This window comes from Puma concolor, chromosome E2, assembly GCF_028749965.1.
Source record: "Puma concolor isolate L17-30 chromosome E2, mPumCon1.1.hap2, whole genome shotgun sequence".
Lineage (NCBI taxonomy): Eukaryota > Metazoa > Chordata > Mammalia > Carnivora > Felidae > Puma > Puma concolor.
The window spans coordinates 61,318,590-61,331,492 of NC_141681.1; positions in this window are offsets into that span (position 1 = coordinate 61,318,590).

Here is a 12,903-nt window from a genome sequence, read left to right on the forward strand (position 1 = left end):
ATGAAAGAGAGTAGCTGGTGGAAGGCACCAGGGCATCAGCGTTTGTTGATGGTGTAGCCAGTATCGTGTTCCTTAGGAAGATAGCAGGTTTTGACTGTGCAGTTTGTTTCTTTTCATTGTATATTTCTCTGCAGCAAGCAAGAGTACCCTGTATCAGCCTGTCAGCTCTTGTTAATGTCTTGTACCTGACATCCATTTCTTCTAATATCCCTACCCACTGCTGATAGTAGCAGTTACCTCTATCCGTTTGTTTGCTGTGAACTTTCTTGGTGCTTCATGCGTAACTTATTCTGCCTAAACTTCTCTTTCTTCCCCCAGTCTGATTAGCTTCTCAATAGAAAGCTTTTCAGCCTTGAGGCGCCTGGGTGGCTCGTTAGTTAAGCATCTGACTTCATCTCAGGTCATGATCTCACCTTGCGTGAGTTCGAGCCCCACGTCAGGCTCTGTGCTGACACCTCAGAGCCTGGAGCCTTCTTCAGATTCTGTGTCTCCCTCCCCCCCTGCCCCTCCCCTGCTCACGCTCTTCTTCAAAAATAAATAAACATTAAAAAAAAGTTAAAAAAAAAGAATAGAAAGCTTTTCAGCCTCAATGCCAACAAGCTCAGGAATATCCTCATTTTCAGTGTCCAATTCTGGCTGTTACCCAAGCACTAATACCTTGTTACTTATGATTTCTTCAACAGCAGAATCTTTAAAGTCTTTGAATGTGTTCACATATCTTCAAAACTTTCTTCTTTCGTGCATTGCTATGTGACTCTTCCTGTAGTGATGTTCTGGATAGCATTTAGAATGTGAAAAACCTTCCCCAAACTTGGCTAGATTCAGTCACTCAACAGCCAGCATAAATGACATAAATAGTATACTTTGAACATAGCTGTTTAACCTTGGTTCATTGATTGACTGCAGTTGTGTTTGGTGGCAGATACACAATCTTTATACCAGGATGCATGTCCCTGAAATACCGGGGATGACCTCAAGTATTAGATCAGAAGAATCTTGAATGGGTGCGATGTTGTCTTGCCTACAATATTCTCTTGACTGTGGAATAAAGCAGTTCAAAAACCAGTCTTTAAACACTGCTAATGTGATCCAGGTTTTCTTGTTATGGTGATAATAAATGGGAAGCGTATACTTGCTCACATTCTTGAATACTCTAGGGTTCTCTGAGTGGTAGAGTAGAAAAGGCTTTTAATTTGAAATATGCAACATTAACACCCAAAAGCAGCATTACATGGCCTTGTAGTGCCTTGAATCCTGGCACTGTCTTGGGCTTTTGACGAATGTATGTGTGCCCCAGCATATACTTCCAGAACAAGCTCGTTTTACTGACATCAAATATTTGTTCTGGCAAGTATTTCTTATCCACAAGTATCCTATGCAGCTCTTTCTTAAAAGCTTCAGCACCGTGAGTAGTGGCGCTTGCTGCCTCACTGCTGACCTAAATATTATGAAAATTATGGTGACTCTTGAAGCATTGGAACTCTTACGACTTTCTGTGAACATTTGCATGCGTAGGACCATTAGCATGCTCTTCTAGTGGATTGAAAAGACTTCTTGCATTAGCCTGGATTGGCAATGTCAGCAGTATGCGCTTCTGTATTTGGTCTTCTATCCATGTGACAAGTAATTTCTCCATGTTACCAGTTGGATTTAACCAACACTGACCATTAACATGGCTGACTGTTGATTGAGAAAGTCCTAACACATACGAAGACTTGCTTCATGCTAGGCAATTATATTGAGTTTCATCTCAAGAGTAATTGCCTTCCTCTTCTCGTAGAGTAATTGCTTCCCAGAAGCAGGAGACACAGATGGGTGTTTTGTAGACATGATGGGATGCGAAAACACAAAACACAATGTCCCCAAACACCGGCAACACAGTATGATGTAGAGTTTCAGTAGTTTACCCTTGTGATTGTAGGGCTGACTGGGAGATGTGGCTGCTCCCAGCACCAAAAGAAAGTATCACACTGCATTTTATTAATCAGAGAAAAAAAATCAAAATTTGGATTTAGTTTCTGCTGAATGCGTATTACTTTCACAATATCATAAGGTCAAAAAATCATGAAACCATTGTAAGTCAGGGATCATCTGTAATCAGGTAGGTCTTCTAATGACAAATGTTTTTGTTTTCCTTTTTCTATAAATGTCTCAGTCTCCTTCATTCTAGTAGGATATTTTTGTGGGATATAGTATTTGGAGTCAGCACTTTTTTAGTACTTGAAAAGCATGTTATTTCCTTCTGTTCTTGGGTGCAGATGAGAAGTCTGCCATTTTGACCCATTGTTCTGTCTGTAATGCATCTTTCTGTCAAGCTGTTTTCAGAGTGGTTTTTTATTGCATATAGAGTTCAGAAGTTTGATTATGATATAACCTGGCATGAAATTTTGAGGGGTTTATTCTGTTTGGTGTTTGCTTAGCTCTTTGAATCCAATGACGTATATGCCCTTTGCCAGTTGGCGAGATTTTTAGGTATTCTTCAAACATTTTTTCAGCCACACACTTTCTCCTCTCTTTTAGGACTCTAATAACATGAGTGGTAGATCTTTTATTCTTGTCCCAGAAGGTCCTCGGACTCCTACTCCCTCACCCCACTCTGCTTTCTCCTTGTTGCTTAGGTTGATTAATTTCCATTGAGCTCTTTGAGCTCACTGAATCTTTCCTCTCTCCTATCTAATGTAGTATTGAGCTCACCCAGTGAATTTTCATTTTGGTTTTTGAATTTTTCAATTGTTTTCATTTCTCTTTGTTTCTTTTATACGTCTTCTATTTCTCTGCCTAGTTTGTAGTACCAAAGAAGGACTCTGAGAAAATAGGCAAAATTGTGTAGTCCAAAGTCATATTTTCTGGTGGTTTATCTTGAGTTGGAATAGAAATCCTGAACTCTATGGAGGAAGGAAAGGCCTGCAGTCTTCTGTGCTGGTTTCCATAAATATTTCTGAGAACAGACACTGAAACATAAGAGTGAGTGATCTGTATAATGTGAAGAAGCAATTACCACTAATTTATATGGAAAAACATTTTTAGCATTCCCAGACCCCAAAAATAACTCCTCTTAGGCTTTTCTTAGGACATCTTGGTCACAGATGCACAAAATAAATCGAGATAAAGCCGGAATGCTCACAGACACAGTTCACAGCTATGGTGGCTGAATGCTGAGATGGCATAGTTCCTGGGGAAGGAGGTTGGTGGTTCCAGTCTTGCTGCTCGGGGTGTGTGCTGTCTCTACAAAACGAATGCTTTTCACCTTTTCCGGTAAAAGTGAAAATCCTTGTTGGGTTTCTTTCGCTTAGTGAAAACAGGTTGCTAATGTAGGTCTTTTGTAAAAGCAATGCAGTGTAAGTGAACTTCTGAAAAGCAGGAGATACCTGCAGAGCCTCAAAGGGGAAAGAGGTCTCTTCTCTCCAAGGATCACTCTTCCTCTTTGTGGTTGGACACATCCCCCAATCCCCAGCTTGTCTAGGACCTGTTCGAATTTAGACCCTCGCCGCTTGGTCTTTAACTTCTCCCTCTTAATCCCTTTCTATCCTCTTAATCCATGCCTGTGTTCCAGTCTCTAGTCTCACCCCCCGACACACACACTTCCTGCCCCACGTGCCTGGTGAGTTCTGCCCTTCTCTCTCCCAGACACACCCTGTGCAACAGTTCTGTCCGGTGTCTGGCCTCCACCACTGGCACCTGACTGAAGCAAGTCTCACAGAGTTCCCTCTTGTGCTCCCACGCTTCCCCCCGCCCCCAGTCTGTTATCGGGCCTTTTGCTGCTGCCCACCTCTTTGACTTGAAGGCACTTTCCTGGTTTCTGTGACTTCCTGCCCTTCTTCAGAGGCCCTTTGTCTTCTTCCGTCTATTAAACAGTTGTGCTTCTCAGGATCCGTGCGTCGCCATTGCTTTCTCACTTGTGAGGGGATCCCTGAGTGAGTTAACCCCCCGCCCCCGAGGCATTTTACTCTCAGTGATCACAGAGTTCCCCCACGTCCTTGTCTCCAGGTTGAATGTTTCTCTCTGGTCATCGTTCCACACCTTGTCGGTATTCCTACCTACTGAGCCTGTGTGCGTGTGTCACGCGGCCGTGACCGTCACCACGAGGATGCACCCATGATGATCCTGACGACAAGCAGACATGGTGTGTTCCCGTGTATGAGTCATCGTTTGCAGTGTTTGACACACAGCAACTCAGCCTTTGCAACAGTTCCGTGGTAGGTGACGTTCTCCCCATTTTACAGATCAGAAAACTAAGGCACAGAAAGGTGAAGGAATTTACCCAGAGTTCTACATTCAGGTAGGAGGTATGAGATTAGAGATTTGAGGTCAGTTAGGGTGTCTGTAGGGTCCATGTCCATATCCTTTCCTATATTCCTTCTTACAGGATAAGTCTTTGTTTTCCTGGTCATCATTTTTACTAAATGGATCAAATTATGCTCAAAATCCCCTTTTCTCTTTTGACTGTACACCTTGGCCATCCCTTCAGGGTGAGTGACATAAACCAAACTTATTCTTATCGGCTGCATAGCCTATTATAGGAAATGACGGAAAACCTCTGGGTTTGAGGTGGCAGGGAGGTAGAAGAGGGCTACGGGAGGCACTTAGTTTTGCACATCGTGTTTCAGGTGCCTGCGAAATAGCTCTGTGAATCCCACTGTGTTCCGTCCTCTTGCCCGAGCTGCTTACATTGTAGCCATTTTCCTTTCATCATCCCGGTGTCCAGCCAGTGTCTCATTTTGTTGTCTTTACCTTTTATTTTCCTTAGTAGACACTTAATGTACGTGTGTCTTAGTGAATGGTCACACACAGCAGTGTATCTTTATTAACAGTGTTTGGGTCCCTCACACAGTGTTTATACAAAGCTGCGTGTATAGTTGGCACAATATATAGCATACGTTGACCTCGGAGAGAACCCACATGGGCCTTTATGGCCAGATCTCCAAGACTTGAAAAGTCTGAACGAATGGTGGTGTTGAAAGTCCTGCGGGCTACCCCGGGGGTAATGATTTATTAGGAAGGACTCAGCATATACTCAACGGCTACAGTTTATTACAGCAAAAGGATATACAGCAAACTCAGACAAGGGAGAAGGACTAAAGTTCCTCGGGAGTTTCAGTGCACTCACGTTCATTCCATCAATGAGTTATGACAGCATCTGTGAAATGTCTACTAGGGAAGCACATTAGAAAGTCCATGCCTAGGGTTTTCATTGGGCACTCTTTCTCTAAAATGTAGCCCAAATTCTAGACCTGCAGAAGGGTAGCAGTTCACCAGCATAAGCCACATTGTTTACACCAACCACAGGCACACTGAGCCACCTGTCATTTCTCCAAATTCTAGGAAACCTCCTGAAATACAAGGTCCCAAGCTCCAGTCAAGGGCAAACTTTGGCAAAGTTGTCCTTTGACAAAGTTTTCCTTTGACTAAAGGACAGTGGCCTTGGGCCTGTTCTATTAACTCTTCTTCACAGTGACATGAATGGTACTAAAAAGCTGAGTAAACTCAAATACCTTTTATAAGCATTAAACAAATACAGTGTGCTGCAATGAAGTCCTAGCTTTGAGTTGAAGGCTTATATACATATAAACGAAGTCACAGTGGATATTCTCACAAAGGAGGGTTTAATTTAGTGATTACAAAGTACAGAGACTGGTGAGAAAGGCTCTTGTCTCCATATAGATATGGCCTCAGGTGATATGACTTACAAATATTCCCTCTTTTGCCTTGATTTCAACAAAGACCTAATGGCCAGGTCAATGCTATGTATTTCTATTGCACATACGTCAGTGATTTCATATTTATTTGTTCCCGCTGTTGAAACTTGTAGCCTTTGGCTTCAAAAAGCAAATCAACTATGTGGTCATGATCTCTGCATCATTAAATGTGCATAACTTGAGATTAAAGACTGTGGTGTTGGCAGGCTTCGTCAAGGTGACGTATGTGTCCGTGTGAGTGGGAGGCGGTGGGAGCCTCGGGCTCCAGCTGGGAGGGCGCCCTACAGGCGTGATGCTGGAGACCTTGGGAAGCTGGCCTCGGGGGCGTGTGCGGCTCCCTCTGTTCTCACAGGCGGCCTTTCCTGTCTCCGCCGTGGGATGCGGGGCGGGGGTGCCTCTGGAACGCTCCACGATGTCACCCTGGAGTTGTGAGGGCTAACGACCTGCTTGCTCACAGGTGGGTTACACGTGTCACAACTGAAGGGTCTGCGCTAGACTGTAGACGGGCGAGTCATTTTGTCCTCTTGGAGCGGAGTCCAGAGCCGGGCCCTCTAGTAGGACTGCCTGCTGCGCCTCCTGACCTCGCTCTTAGCGCTGGGTGACTAGTTTCGAGTCCCTATTTATTCCGCTTCCGTTTCTGGTATCTGTGTGTCAAGCGCGTGTCTGCGCTGTGAAGTTTTCCCGCCGGGGAGCTCGTGGCTCTGCGATCCGCTGCCTGCTGCCTGCTCCCTGCAGACGTCACCTGACACACCGGCTCCTGCTTTTCCAGCTGGGTCCACCTGTGTCCTCGGCGATCCGTTGTCCACACTGACGCCAGAGATCCGGCTCCGATTTGGTCACGGGCTGCTCACCCGCCCCCTCCCCGTAAAACGTTCCACGACTCCCCTCCACTCCTGGGGTAAACCCCGAATCCTTCACGTGGCCCGTCCACGGGGCCTTCCCTGGTGGGGGACGGGCCTCATTTATTACCTCTTGCACGACGCTGGCCTCTTTTCACTCCCTGTCTCCCTTCACTCCTCCGCCTGCCGTGGGCTCTTCCTCCCCACTTTGCCCAGCGAGGGCACGCTTATCCCTCACCTCTCATCTCAAATAGCATTTCCTCGGCGAGCCTTGACCGGAACGTGCTTCTAGATCATGGCACGGGTCCATACTGTTCTCTGCTCCCCAGAGCCACCTTCAGGCTTGATGGTGTGCTAGGAGGATGTGCTTCACTCAGAACAGCTGTAACACGGTTCCTGCCTGTGACAGCGCGGGACACAGGCCAAGGTCACTAAAGGGTAAGGTCCAGGGAGACTGAGCACCAGCGTTCAGGTGTCCCGTCCCGGCACAGTCACACAAGGCTTAATTCTTTCGGCAAAGGTGTGACAGTATGTTCAGGCATCGCCAATGAGGGAAGCTCACCGAAGCTTTAATGCCGGGGTTTCTTACTGAGGCACGCCGCACCTTCGCGACTGACCGTGGGTACTCCGGGGGTCTGCAGAAGGCAGAGATACAGTGTGTCCCAGAGCCTCAGGCCTACAAAAGCCACCATGCCCCGTGAGTCGCACCGTCCGCGTCCATCATCTGGTCAAACGGATGCAGCGAGCGGGGCCTGCAGATTCAGGCGTAAGATCACTTCCCAGGCCAGATGTTAAGCACTTAGATTGTCTTCCCAGAGCTGGTCAGGGGCCGGTCCTCTGGGATGTGTAGCACTTGAGCAGCCAAAGCCTGTTCAGTTGGCGCATTTCTGCTCAGTCCGCCCTGCTGGCCCCTGGCCTAGGCTCTGTGACAGCAAAACGGTGCTATCAGCCTGAGCATCTCTATGTAGTGAAGTATTTCTGTGACAGGAAAACGGTAGTGTCATCAGAAATGTGCTAATAACCATTTGAAGGAGGCAGTGTAGGGTGTGGATGGATTAAAATAACAATCCATACTGTGAAACCATTATGTTCATGTCCATATTTTAAAAAAGTTTTTTTAATTTACATCCAAATTAGCATATAGTGCAACAGTTATTTCAGGAGTAGATTCCTTAATGCTCCTTACCTATTTAGCCCATCCCCCCTCCCACAACCCCTCCAGTAACCCTCTGTTTGTTCTCCATACTTAAGAGTCTTTTATGTTTTGTCCCCCTCCCTGTTTTTATATTATTTTTTCTTCCCTTGTGTTCATCTGTTCTGTGTCTTAACGTCCTCATATGAGTGAAGTCATATATTTGTCTTTTTCTGACTAATTTCGCTTAGCATAATACCCTTTAGTTCCATCTATGTAGTAGCAGATGGCAAGATTTCATTCCTTTGATTGCCGAGTAATACTCCATTGTATATATATACCACATCTTCTTTATCCATTCATCCATCCAGATGGACATTTGGGCTCTTTCCATACTTTGGCTATTGTTGATAGTGCTGCTATAAACATTGGGGTGCATGTGTCTCTTTGAAACAGCATACATGTGTCCTTTGAATAAATACCTAGTAGTGCAATTGCTGGGTCATATGGTGGTTCTATTTTTAATTTTTTGAGGAACTCCATACCGTTTTCCATAGTGGCTGCACCAGTTTGCATTCCCACCAGCAGTACAAAAGAGATCTGCTCTGTCCGCATCTTTGCCAACATCTGTTGTTTCCTGGATTGTTAATGTTAGCCATTCTGACAGGTGTGAGGTGGTATCTCGTTGTGGTTTTGATTTGTATTTCCCTGATGAGTGATGTTGAGCATTTTTTCATGTGTCAGTTGGCCATCTGGATGTCTTCGCTGGAGAAGTGTCTATTCATGTCTTTTGCCCATTTCTTCCCTGGATTTTTTGTTTTTTGGGTGTTTGATACATTCCTTATAGATTTTGGATACTAACCCTTTATCTGATATGTCATTAGCAAATATCTTTTCTCATTCTGTCGGTTGCCTTTTAGTTTTGTTGATTGTTTCCTTCGCTGTGCAGAAGCTTTTTATTTTGATGAGGTCCCAATAGTTCATTTTTGCTTTTGTTTCCCTTGCCTCCAGAGATGTGTTGAGTAAGAAGTTGCTGCGGCCAAGATCCAAGAGGTTTTTGCCTGCTTTCTCCTCGAGGATTTTGATGGCTTCCTGTCCTCCATTTAGGTCTTTCATCCATTTTGAGTTTATTTTTTCTGTATGGTGTAAGAAAGTGGTTCAGTTTCATTCTTCTGCATGTTGCTGTCCAGTTTTCCCAGCACCACTTGCTGAAGAGACTGTCTTTATTCCATTGGATATTCTTTCCTGCTTTGTCAAAGATGAGTTGCCCATATGTTTGTGAGTCCATTTTTGGATTCTCTATTCAGTTCCATTAATGAGTGTCTGTTTTTGTGCCAGTACCATACTATCTTGATGATTACAGCTTTGTAATACATCTTGAAGTCCAGGATTGTGATGACTCCTGCTTTGGTTTTTTTTTCTCAAGATTGCTTTGGCTATTCGGGGTCTTTTCTGGTTCCATACACATTTTAGGATTGTTTGTTCTAGCTCTGTGAAGAATGCTGGTGTTATTTTGATAGGGATTGCATTGAATATGTAGATTGTTTTGGGTAGTTTTGTCATGTCCATATTTTTGTACTAATTTGGTTACTTTTCCTTTCTGATCAAGTGTGTGTGATAAACAACCCCCGCTGTCACTACCTTACATCATCATCCTTACCCACGGGGGAATGCAGTGAGAACTTTCCAACAGATCTTCCCCCTCTCCTCCCCTTTCCATAGCCTAACTCCCATGCAGCACCCAGAGTAATCTTTTTGCAACATGAATCAGATGACATCAATACTTTACTTAAAACCCTGCCATAACTACCCATTTCACAGCGGGGATTTGCTTGTCTGTATTCTTGATGCTCTAAATTTGGGGCCTTGCTCATGGCAGGCAGGCGGCCTCCTCCCAGGATAACCAGTCCTTAGAAGTAGGAAACTACTGGTGTGGACTTGCCTTTCATATGCAAATTAGACAATACAAAGACACTAAGGGGAACCACCTCCTCCTTCTGGCTCTTTCACTTCAGGAAACAGTATTCTGTGCGGATCATCCCAGATCCTGGGACCAGACAAATCAGGACAGCCCTCCTGCTCTAAAGCCTGCTAATAGTATTCAAACTAGCCAATCCTAAGCTGTCTCCCCTGCCCTGCCTTGCCTTTCCTTTGTGCAAAATACAAAAGCTCGGAACCACATTTTGTCCTCCACTTCTGCCTCCTGACCCATCCTGGTCTCCAGGAGACCCTGAATCATGTGCCCTGCATCCTGAGCCTATGGATCTGTAGAAATAAACTTCCTTCATGATAATCATTTTCAGGTCTGTGTATGCTACTGCACGAGATCAACCAGTCCCTGGGTACATTCTAGAGCACGCAGGAAGTGTATTCCAACCTCCTGTGTAGTCCAAGGCACCCCAGCGTCTCCATTTCTCTCTCTGGCTCCTCTCCTCTCACTCGAACCCCTGCAGGTGCAGCTCTGGCCACATTCTTGCCCCTCTTCAGGCTCTCAGGGCTCTCCCCCTTCAATTTCCTTGTCGTAGGTGTTCTCTGTGTGACACCCTGTTTCTTCAGATAAGGACTCCTTCCCTCCTCAGAGTCTGTGCTTAGATAATAAATGTCTCATTAGACTTGTCCCAACCATGTTACTTAGTGCTGCAAAACTGCTTTCATTCTACTCTCCCACGATTTCTCATCTGCTCTACACTTTCCTGTTTCCACAGCACTCCCCCCGTCCAACCTATATTGTTTAGGTTTTTCATTGTTCTTGTTTTTAAACTATTAGTTGTTATGATGAAAGATCCTCTAGAACAGGAATGCATTATTTTTTGGTATATATGTGTCCCCATTGTGTAGGGCAGTGCCTGTCCAAAAAATGGGCACTCAATAAATATTGATCAAATATATGTCTATATATATATTTTTTTTTCAAATCGTTATGGGGGACAAGAGAGAAGAGTGATGTTGGGGTGGAGGACTAATTTAAATGTGAGAGATATGGAGAAACCTCTGTGAGGAGGTAATGGTTGACATGAACTGAGTCTCATCACCCTGGACCATCTGTCTACAATCCAGGTGTGAGTGACTCAACACTATATCCTTCACAGCATTTTGCAAAGTGCCTTCTCTCAGCTTCTCTTGGAAGTATCTGTAGAGCAAATGTTGAGTGGATTTTACCATTAGGCTACTAAATGCTCCTGGTCCCTTGGCACCATTGGTAGGACTATTGGTTGTTGATCTACTTGTTCCCTTTCTATGCTCCCAGGAACTAGCCTGTGACTCACAGGGAACTGTAGTCCCTGGGGAAGAGTCATTGTTTGAGAGTAAGATATGTTTGTGCTCCTGGGGCACCTAGCTGGCTCAGTCAGTTAAGCATCCAACTTCAGCTCAGGTCATGATCTCGCAGTTTGTGGGTTCAAGCCCCACATTGGGCTCTGCCGACAGCTCAGAGACTGGAGCCTGCTTTGGATTCTGTGTCTCCCTCTCTCTCTGTCCCTCTCTCAAAAATAAATAAACATTGGGGGGGAAAAGATAGGTTTGTGCTCCTGGTTTCAAGAGAACAGGAGAGATTCTACAAGGAATGGAAGGAAGAGCTGACTGGAGTGGACACCTGTTAGAGGACTATTCTGCCTAAAATGACAGGGGATGAACACGAAGCAGATTACAGAATTCCAGGGTCATGGCACATAACACATTCCTGGACAGGAAAAATCTGGGAGTTGGTGAGTTTTCCCACCGACAGAGAGCTACAGAGACCATTCACGGGGTTCAAGGACAGAGTTCCAGAACTGCTTTCAGCAAAGTTCTGGGGGAAATTGCTCTACAGCCTGAACCAAAAGTATTCAAGCTTCTTGGGTTCCTATGTTGTTGGATATTTGTTCTTCCCCAGGCTGGCTACTCCCAAATTTCTCTTCCCAGGTTCTCTGCTTCCCCAGAGCAAAATGACTGAGTCAGCACTCTTGAACTGGGAGTGGGGACAATGTCCCACTTCTGTCTGACACCCCCATTTGAGGTGGGGTGAGTGGGAAGAGGCCTCAACTCTTTTCAGCTGCCGTCTCGGAGTGTGGAAATCCTTCCATTCAGCTGGCACAAAAATGAGAGTGGACCAGTATTCTCAGAAGCGTGGTGCCCAAGGCGGAACCTCCAGCCTAGAAGTGGCGACCTGCTAAAAGAGACCTCTGGGGACCATACTGGCCAGGAACTTCACCTTAACAACAAGTAGCTGGGGGCAGGATGAGAGATGCTGACCTCCTGGCCCTCCTGGAAGATAACTCTCCGAGTGGGAGTTGGGAGTGAGGGATCCCTGCACTCTCATCTGCACCACTGTAGTGGATTTTCTATCTCCCTGAACTGGGAAGGTTGAAGGAGATTAAATGTCTCAGTTCAAAAACCGCAGACTCGCACTGTTTTTACAGAATTACAGATCATCTTGAATAAATGTTCTTCATTCGTTGTATGACCTTGTTGTTGTACATCCATTTCCAGAGATATTAAATCTTGTATGTTTTGGTTTTTGTTCGCTTAAATTTTTTCCACCAGTTTCACTAGGGAATGAGTCCACATAACTACTCCTGTTGTCATGCTAGAAGTCCCTCCTTGCTCTTTTTTATTTTTAAGGTTTTATTTTTAAATAATTTTAGATTTACTGTAAAGTGGCAAGTATGTATTTCCCATTATATATAACTTCCACCCCAGCTTCACCTCATGTATTATGCAGATACATGGTACATTTGTCAAAGCTAAGAAATTGACATTGATATAACATTGTTTACAAATTATTTGGATTTTACCATTTTTTTTTTCCTCCACTAATGTCCTTGTGTTGCAAGATCCCATTCCAGGACACCAGGTTGCACTTAATCAAGTTACTTTGTTACACTTGTTTTTCACGATCCCAACACTTTTGATGAGTTTTCGTTGGATATTTTATACAATGTTCCTCAATTTGCACTTATCTGATTTTTTTATGAGTAAAGTGGTGAGTCTGGGGGAAGGACATCACAGTAGTGAACAGTTTTATTGCATCATACTGTGTGGTACATGGTGTCAGCAGGACATCACTAATGCTGCTAACCTTGCTCACTCGGTAAGGGTGGTATCTACCCATTTCCTCTGCTGTCAACTTACCCTTTTCTTCTTTTCATCCTTAGTCACTAAGTCCAGCCAATTCAAGGGAATCAAACTCCACCATCTGAAATAAGGCGATCTATATGTTACTTGGAATTCTGTAGGAAGGTTTCTCTTATCTCCCTGT